Source organism: Hevea brasiliensis, chromosome 11, assembly GCF_030052815.1.
Source record: "Hevea brasiliensis isolate MT/VB/25A 57/8 chromosome 11, ASM3005281v1, whole genome shotgun sequence".
Taxonomy (NCBI): Eukaryota; Viridiplantae; Streptophyta; class Magnoliopsida; order Malpighiales; family Euphorbiaceae; genus Hevea; species Hevea brasiliensis.
The window spans coordinates 66,589,464-66,599,569 of NC_079503.1; positions in this window are offsets into that span (position 1 = coordinate 66,589,464).

Genomic DNA, 10,106 nt, shown 5'->3' on the forward strand with positions numbered 1-10,106 from the left:
TTATTTTCTGAACGAGTCAAAAGAGGAAGTTACTGCAGGAGTAACTTTGTGCAATGAATTAAGACTTCAACGCCAATTACAAAAGGAACATATCACGGGTAAAAGATTACTCGGTGATTTCTGTGAACAATATGGTTTACCACCTATAACTTTTCCTTATAAAGGCAAAGTTAAAAGGGGGAGGAGAGAAGGAAAGAAAAGTTTTAAAAAACATGGGACTTTTTATCCTAAAAAGGATAAACCATATAGGAAAACTCCTAAGAAAAAATCTGTAACCTCTTCTAAAAAGAAGAAAAGAGAAACCAGAGAAACTAATGTAGTCTGCTACAAATGTGGAAAAAATGGTCATTACGCTAATAAGTGTAAAGTTAAGCAACAAATACAGGCTTTAGCAATTGATGAAAATCTAAAAGATTCTTTGATAAAAATACTCTTAAATGAGTGAGACCCAGAAGATTTAGAATTAAATGCAATTGATTATACTTCAGAAGAGTCTTCAACCAAATCTGATAAAAAATCAGAATGTAGTGGAAAATGTGATTATTATAAATTACTCTGTACCTTAAATGGTTTGTGTACATTAACAAACAAAATCTAATTTTAGATTTAATAGACAAAATAGAAAGTCTAGAAGAAAAAAGAAAAAGACTAGAAGAATACTTAAACGTATTCAAAGAAAAAAGTCCTTTAGAAAAGAAAATTGAGGAAAAAGGAAATCCGTATGATCTTAAAGAAATAATGGAAAGAATCAAGAAGGCTAAAATGCCTAGAGAACCAACGGTGAAAGAACTCAGACAAGAAATAAATTCAGTAAAGACTGAAATACAATTCCTGAAAGAAAGAATAGTTTTATTAGAAATAAAACAAGAATCTCCATTAATGATGGAAACAGCAGAAAAGGAAGAAGAACAAGAACCAATAGAAATAAATAGTCTTCAGTATGTCAATAGAATTGACAGGGTTATAACTCATAAATGGCATACTAAAGTAACTATAATTGTTCAGAAGGAGTACTTATTCAGTACTATCGCCTTAATTGATTCAGGTGCAGATTTATGCTGTATAGACGAAGGACTTGGACCTTCAAAATACTTCTCTAAAATGGTAGAAGAATTACACACAGCAGATAGTTTTAAAATGAACATCAAGTACAAATTATCTGATACGGTAGTTTGTAATCAAGGAATATGTTTCGAAATACCATTTATAATGGTAAAAGGATTATCTCATCCAGTAATCCTAGGAAACCCATTCTTACATATGCTATACCCTATTAAGTTAATTACTGAAAAGGGAATAGTATCTGAAATAGAAGGAAAAGAGATTATTTTTGAATTTATCTCCTTTCTAATAGAAAGAGAAATAGATGTGCTTAAAAGCAACATCAAAAATAAAGAAAAATTCATTTATTCTCTTAAAAGAGAAATTGATTATAAAACAGTTCAGCAAAAGGTTAATGAACCATTGATTCAAGAAACAATAAAACAGCTGCAACATGAGATGACTAATAGCATCTGTGCAGAAGTACCCAATGCCTTTTGGGCTAGAAGAAGTCATGTGGTTAATCTACCATATGAGCCCAGCTTTGATGAAAAAATGATACCTACAAAGGCACGGCCCATAGCTATGGGACCAAGACATTTGGAGATCTGTAAAAAAGAAATTGCTGACCTCGAGTCAAAAGGGCTAATTAGAAAAAGTCAAAGCCCGTGGAGTTGTCCAGCATTTTATGTTGAAAATGCTGCTGAGTTAGAAAGAGGAGCACTGATACGGTTTCTACCCTTAGTTGCTGATTCTACTAAGAAGAAAGACCAAAGGACAGTCTTCAAAACAAGCCAAGAAACTCCCTTGAACCTTCAACCCTTCACCTTGAAGATGGAGAACTGAAAATATAATTCCCAAGAAAGACAGCCAAGAACAAGACTAATTCACCTATGCTGATGAACAACCTTGAACATATAATAAAACTTAACAAATCAAGGCAAGAATTTGCTAAGAAAAATAGAGACAGTTCTAAGAAGAACTTTGAAGCAAAGCTCCAGCAATTTTGCTCAAAAAAATACCATATGAATTCTGATACCAAAATGAAACAAAAGAAGGCAGAAATATGGGTTGGTGTTGTCAAGACATTTCAACAACCATGGGACATGTGCAAGTCTTGGTTAATAGACCAATCTCTCCTAAAAATAGATACAAAGTTCAAACATTAATAGGAAGGTCAGATTTGGCAGCTACAATTGAAAGACAATCTGAAAAGAGATGTTTTGTCTTGAAGCTGAAAGTAGTAACTTTGCTTTTCCTATAAAAGGTTGAAGCATGGCTGGAGCTCTTGGACAAAGTTATGGCTTCCAATCTTTGCAAAATGGACAAAAGCATCCTCAAAAGGTAGGCGGAGATGGGCTGCCAATTGTGCTGCCACCTAGGCACTCCACTTGGACGCCACATTGGATGCCAACTAGGATGGACTTGCTGACGTGGCTGCCACATGTATGCCAACTTGGACGGATGCCACTTGGTCTCTTGGCTCCTCAAATATGCAAAGAAATGTACAGCAAGGTTAGCTTCTCTCTTCCATGTCCCAACCGAATACTTGCAAGAGGTTGGACTTGGTGATGTGCTTATGCACCAAGCCTTGAAGCTTCTTAGCCATTGCTCTAGTTATTGGCCCTTGATGTGCAATTGGTGTAACCGGTTCCTCATCATCCTCTCCCTCTTCGAAAGAATTCGTCCTCGAATTGTCATCATCTGCATAGAAAGGAGCAAGATCAGTCACATTAAATGTAGCACTTACACCATACTCACCTGGAAGGTTTATCTTGTATGCATTGTCATTAATTCTCTCTAGCACTTCAAAAGGTCCATCACTCCTAGGCTGAAGTTTTGATTTCCTTTGTGTAGGAAACCTCTCCTTTCTCAAATGAACCCATACAAGATCACCAGGTTGGAACACCATCTTCTTTCTTCCCTTGTTAGCTTGGGCTGCCCTCCTCTCATTCACTTTCTCCATTTGTTGCTTTGCTTTTTGATGCATTTGTTTCACCATTTCAGCTTTCCTTTTGCCATCTAAACTAGCAAGCTCATTAGTAGGCAAAGGCAACAAATCTAAAGGAGTTAGTGGATTAAAACCATATACACTTCAAAGGGTGAATAACCAGTAGATGAATTCATAGACCTGTTGTATGCAAATTCTATGAATGGTATGCACTCCTCCCAAGCTTTCAAGTTTTGTTTAATCATTGCACGTAGAAGAGTGCCCACGGTCCTATTGCAACTTCTGTTTGCCCATCCGTTTGTGGATGGCAAGTGGTGGAGAAACAAAGTTTTGTTCCTAATTTTCCCCACAAGACTTTCCAAAAATGGCTTAGAAATTTCACATCCCTATCACTAACAATTGTTCTAGGAATGCCATGCAATCTAACTATCTCCCTAAAGAACAAAGAAGCAATGTAAGATGCATCGTCAGTCTTGTGACATGGTATGAAATGAGCCATCTTGGAAAAACGATCAACAACAACAAAAATACTATCATGGCCTTTCTTTGTCCTAGGTAAACCCAAAATGAAATCCATGGATAAATCTACCCAAGTTTCACTAGGAACACTCAATGGCATGTATAGACCATGCGGCCTTACTTTGGACTTTGCCTTCATGCAAGCCACACATCTAGCACACACTCTCTCTACATCCCTCTTCATGTGTGGCCAATAAAAATGTTCCTTTAAAATTTCTAAGGTCTTTGCAACCCCAAAATGTCCCATTAAACCACCAGCATGTGATTCTTTAACAAGCAACTCTCTAATTGAGCATTTAGGCACACATAATTTATTTTCCCTAAACAAGAAACCATTATGCCTATAGAATTTATCATATGCAGCATGTTCACAAAAGGCAAACACTTTCCCAAAGTCATCATCATTAGCATACATTCTTTCACATGTTCGAAGCCTAAAAGTCTAGCGTCAAGCATGGAAAGTAAAGTGTACCTCCTTGAAAGTGCATCAGCCACCACATTCTCTTTGCCTTGCTTGTATTGAATCACATATGGGAAACCTTCAATGAATTCACTCCACTTGGCATGGCGCTTGTTGAGCTTGTTCTGCCCCTTTAAGTACTTGAGTGACTCATGGTCACTATGAATAACAAACTCCTTCGGCCACAAGTAGTGTTGCCAAGTCTCAAGTGCACGCACCAGAGCATACAACTCTTTGTCATATTTAGAGGACCCATCACCAGAGCCATAGCTAGGGAGCTGCAAGCATTGGTGTTGGAGCATTGTGAGCACAAGGGGGATCAAAATTGCCATGTTGGAATTTCTTGCATATTGTTGGAATCTAGGTGGATCGTTCTCACACAAGTTGGCATGGGAGAGTTGACAAGTGGCACCACATCAGCGTGACTTCGCCACATCAGCATGACTTGGCACAAGACCATTCGGCCAAGTGGATTGGAGGAGCTTCTTATGCTTATTTGGATTTGCCATGTATTGACACCTTTTATTGGTCCCCACTACATTAAAAAGAGGCTGCTACCACCTAAAGTATTGCTGCCACCTTATGGTCCCCACTACATAAAGGGCTGCCATAAAGCAAGTGGTCCCAAATGGTCCCCCCCTATGGAAACGCCCCATCTGATTGAGGAGCCTTGTATTTTTGTCTTTTTAGCCATGTTGGCACACTTTTAGGGTTTTAGAGATGCTATATATAACCCAAGATATTCAGATTGTATTGGCAGCCTTCATTTTTTCTAGTTTAAGTGTGAGCATTAGGGAGAGAACTCCATTGCTGGAGCTTGAGTTAGTTCTATGTTTCTTCCATGTTTCTTGAAAGAACTTAGATTCTAGCAGCATGAACCCCTTGCTAGTCTTATTTTGATGATCAATATGCTTTAGCTTGTTACTATTTGTGTATTGACACTTGGGTTTTCAATCTGAAATTCTGCCTTGTTTGGATGATTAAAGATCTTGGTTCCAATATTTAGATGTTGTGTTTCTTGGCATCCTAGGAGTGCTCATCATTTTGGTATCAGAGCCTTGGCATCTAACAAGGTATTTATCCATTAAAACTTCTTTTTCTTTTCTGTTTGGTTAACTATAATAGTCAGCCATTGTAGGACCTTTAGATATCTATTAGTTTCATCATCTAGTACCTTGTTCTTTGTAGCCAAATCAAATCTGCATTTTAGGGTACTGATTTTTCTTCTTTTTTTTTTTTGTTTGAACTCTTGCTGGCTGAAACTTGGTAGTCTTAATTTTAGTGCAGGATTTTGCTTAATCTTAGATTAAATCTCTTGTTCATCTTGTTTTCTTTGAGTTTGTCTGTAGGATTAGAGTTAATCAAGCTGAAACCTATCTTTGACACTAGCTATTTGCCTCTTGAGTTATATGATATCAAGTATGAGTATGTTAAATTGATTAATTAATGCTTGGGATGTGCCTGTGTGCTAGTGGGTAGAGCTTGATTTGGATTGCCAAAATACTTGAGTGGTATCAGTATTTGATTCTGCAATTTTTATCCTTTGCATCAGTGTAAAAAAAAAAAAAGAAAAAAAAAAGAAAAGGAGATTGGATTGTAAGCTGAGTTGTGTTGTGCTGAAAAAAAAAAAAAATTGACAAGCTGACATAAGTGATGAAATTGTGAATTGTGGAGTTAAACATTGAATTTGAGCCTGATAATCTACCAACAACTTTGGGTATTACTAGACACATCACATGCCATGTTTGATGTGAAAATTCCACTGTTTGCCTATCGAACCAAAATTTGCGGCAAACCTGATCAAATTGAGTCAACACACCAAACCAACCCAGAAAGCTCCGAAATTTTGCAGGCTGATTATACTCCATCTCAGTAGCTTTTGTGTCAATTTTCAGGGTTTTGTGACATTGTTTGCCAACCGAACCAAAATTTTGCGGCAGACCTAGTCAAATTTCGTTCACCTAGTAAACTCATCCAGAAACTCCTGAAATTTTACCAGTAGTTAGTCAGTATTGGGATGCCTATGTCTACCAAATTTCAGATCAAAATATATTCGTTTGTGTGGTGAACCAAAATTGTTGCATATTTTTGGTTAATTGTGTGAACTGCTGGTATTTGTGCAAAGTTGGCTATGAAATTGGAAGTTTGAGCTTGATATCATTCTATTGGGTTGTCTCTCATACAGTTTTCAAAAATCATACCATTTAGTTCACATTTGCTTCTACTTTTGGTGTCTTCCATTTCTTTGGCTCTAGTGTCACACTTTCTGGTTATTGCTATTTCGTTTCTTCCAGTTTCGTTTGTTGATTGTTATTTTTATAAAATTAGCAAGTATTTGTGCTTGTTTGTGAATTTTAGTTCCCAAAGGAACAAGGGAAGCAAACTGTTGAGTGGTAAAAGGCAAGAGTGTGTGAGTGCCAAAAGAGGGTAAGAGCCTGAAATTTGTGCGAAAACACTTGAGCTAAACACTTGAGAGGGTGAGCCATTTCTACTAACTTTGTTTTCTTGCAGCCAAATCATGTCTCAATTCCAAGAGACAAGTGGTAGTAGTGGGGGTAATGATGGAAAAAGGGAGTTTCCTGATGATCGAATTTTTAAAGAATCCGTAGCACAAAGCTTTGAAAGGATGAATTTGCAAATGAATGACTTTAGAGATGAATTGGAAGTATTGAGGGGAATGAGAAATGAGATGACCAGGTTTATGGAAGAGATGAGAAGGGACAGAGAAGATAGAAATAGGAGGAATGATGGGGGAGCAAATGTGGGAAATCCAAATAGAAATGAAGGTAGATTTCGAGCAGAACATAGGAATGAAGGGTATCAAGAAGCTGAATGGAATGATGATGAGTATGATGAAGCTTATGACAATGGCAACTACCATTATGGTGGAAGAGGGTATAGACCACCTAGGGGTAGAGGGCCTAGGGGAAGAAGGGGTGGCAGAAATTTTAGGCTCGGTGATCATTGGGATAGAGATGGAAATGAGGAGAGAGTTGATGGGAATTTAGCTAGTATAAAGATGCAAATTCCACCTTTTCATGGGAAGGATAATCCAGAAGTTTATTTGGAGTGGGAGAGACAGGTGGAGTTGATTTTTGAGTGCCACCATTATTCTGAAGAAAAGAAAGTGAAGTTAGCAGCTGTAGAATTCAAAGAGTATGCAATTGTATGGTGGGATCAGTTGTTGAGTAGGAGGAGGAGAAATGGGCAACGAACCGTGGAGACATGGGACGAAATGAAGGGAATCTTGAGAAACAGGTTTGTGCCACCTTACTACCACAGAGAGCTGCTTCAAAGGTTACAAAAACTCACTCAAGGTACTAAAAGTGTCGAAGAATACTACAAGGCCATGGAGATAGCGTTGATTAGAGCTGATGTTGAGGAGGATCGGGAAGCTACAATGGTTCGCTTTTTGAATGGGTTAAATCCTGAAATTGCTAATATTGTGGAGCTGCAACCTTGTGTGGAGGTGGAGGATATGCTACAAATGGCACTTAAAGTGGAGAAGCAACTAAAAAGGAAAAATGTTGCTAGATATGCACCAGCCAACCATTCGGCTCCTAGGAGTAATTGGAAGTCGAATTGGTCTGCTCCTTCAAGGGTGGAGAAAGAAGTTCCCAAATTCAAGAAAGAAGAATGGAAAGGAAAGGAGAAAGTAGAGGAGAAGAACAAGGGAGTTCCTACTAGGACTAGAGAATTGAAGTGTTTTAAGTGTTTGGGAAATGGACATTATGCCTCACAATGTCCAAATAAAAGAGTGATGGTTGTTAGGGAAAATGGAGAGTTAGAAAGTGAAGAGGAAAGGGAGTAAGAATCTGATAATGTTGATGAGCATGAGGATGATTGCTACGATGAGGGAGATCAGCCACCTATGGATGGCAATATCCTTGTCACCATGCGCACACTAAGTGCACAAGTGAGTATGGAGTGTGGTGATGAAATGCAAGGGAGAACATCTTCCATACTAGGTGCTTGGTGAATGACAAGTTGTGTAGTGTGATTGTAGATGGTGGGAGCTGTTGTAATGTGGCTAGTTCACTCTTGGTGGACAAGTTGGGTTTGCCTACTACTACACATCCAAAACCATATGGCTTGCAATGGTTGAATGATTGTGGGAAGTTGAGGGTTACAAAACAGGTGGTTGTGCCATTCACCATTGGCAAGTATAATGATGAGGTACTTTGTGATGTTGTGCCTATGGTTGCTACGCATCTTTTGTTGGGCCGTCCATGGCAGTATGATAGAAGTGTTGTGCATGATGGTAGGAAGAACAGGTACACGGTCACTAAGGAAGGTCGAACATACTCATTGCTTCCTATGACACCAGGTCAAGTGCATGAAGATCAAATGAGGATTCTTAGATCCATTGAAGAAAAGAAAGAAACTTGGAGAGAAAAACTTAGAGAGGCCGAGCTGGATGAGAGTGAAAAGAAAGAGAAGAGAGAAGAAAACGAGAGAAAAAGAGAAACAAAAGAAAAGTGAATGAGAACAAATGAGAAAAAGGAAAGCTCGGGGCAAAAGGAGAGTGGAGAGAAAAGAATGAGTTTGTATGTGAAGGAAAGAGAAGTTAGAGAGGCTTTACATTCAGGAAGACCTCTTTGTGTACTTATGTACAAGGAGGTTAATTTATGTGTTACTGACCTTAATTCACATTTGCCTAGTGATGCTTTGTCTCTTATACAGGAATATGAAGATGTCTTCCCGGATGAGTTGCCACCAGGATTGCCACCTATCAGAGGGATTGAGCACCAGATTGACTTAATACCTGGAGCACAAATACCGAATAGACCAGCATACAGAACAAATCATAAAGAAACAAAGGAGTTACAAAGGCAAGTGGAGGAGCTTATGGAGAAGGGCTATGTTAGGGAGAGCATGAGCCCATGTGCTGTACCTGTGTTGCTAGTGCCAAAGAAGGATGGGAGCTTATAGGCGATTTGTGCCTAATTTTAGTACAATTGCTGCTCCTTTGAATGAATTGGTGAAAAAGAATGTTGCATTTGAGTGGAAAAAGAAACATGAACATGCATTTTCTGAACTTAAAGATAGATTGTGTTCTGCACCCTTGTTGAGTTTGCCAAATTTTGATAAGACTTTTGAAATTGAATGTGACGCAAGTGGTGTAGGAATTGGTGCGGTTCTCATGCAAGAGAAAAGACCAATAGCATATTTTAGTGAGAAATTGCATGGAGCTGCCTTGAATTACTCTACTTATGATAAGGAGATGTATGCATTAGTTAGGGCCTTGGAAACTTGGCAACATTATTTGTGGCCTAAAGAGTTTGTCATACATTCGGATCATGAATCATTGAAGCATATTAAGAGTCAAAATAAGTTGAGTGGAAGGCATGCTAAATGGATTGAATTTTTAGAGTCATTTCCATATGTGATTAAATACAAGCAAGGAAAAGAGAATGTTGTAGCTGATGCACTTTCTAGGAGACATGCACTTTTGTCTACACTTGATGCTAAATTGCTTGGTTTTGAGTTCATGAAAGAATTGTATGTTGATGATGCTGATTTTTGTAATGTATATGCTTCTTGTGAGAAAAGTGCATTTCAGAAATTTTATAGGCATGATGGATACTTGTTTAAGGAGAATAAATTATGTGTGCCTAAATGCTCTATGCGAGACTTGCTTGTTTTGGAGTCACATAGTGGTGGTTTGATGGGACATTTTGGTGTTGCTAAGACTTTAAACATATTGCAAGAACACTTCTTTTGGCCACATATGAGGAAAGATGTTGATCGAATGTGTTCTAGGTGTGTTGAATGTAAGAAAGCAAAGTCTAGAGTAATGCCAAATGGTCTTTACACACCCTTGCCTGTTCCTAAGGAACCTTGGACTGATATTTCTATGGATTTTATTTTGGGTTTGCCTAGGTCTAAGAGAGGTCATGATTCTATATTTGTGGTTGTTGATAGATTTTCTAAGATGGCACACTTCATACCGTGTCACAAAACAGATGATGCCACATACATAGCCAATTTGTTCTTTAAGGAGATAGTCAGGTTACATGGTATACCTAGGACTATAGTGAGTGATAGAGATGTTAAGTTCCTAAGTCACTTTTGGAGGGTATTGCGGGGTAAGTTAGGTACTAAACTGTTGTTCTCAACAACTTGTCATCCCAG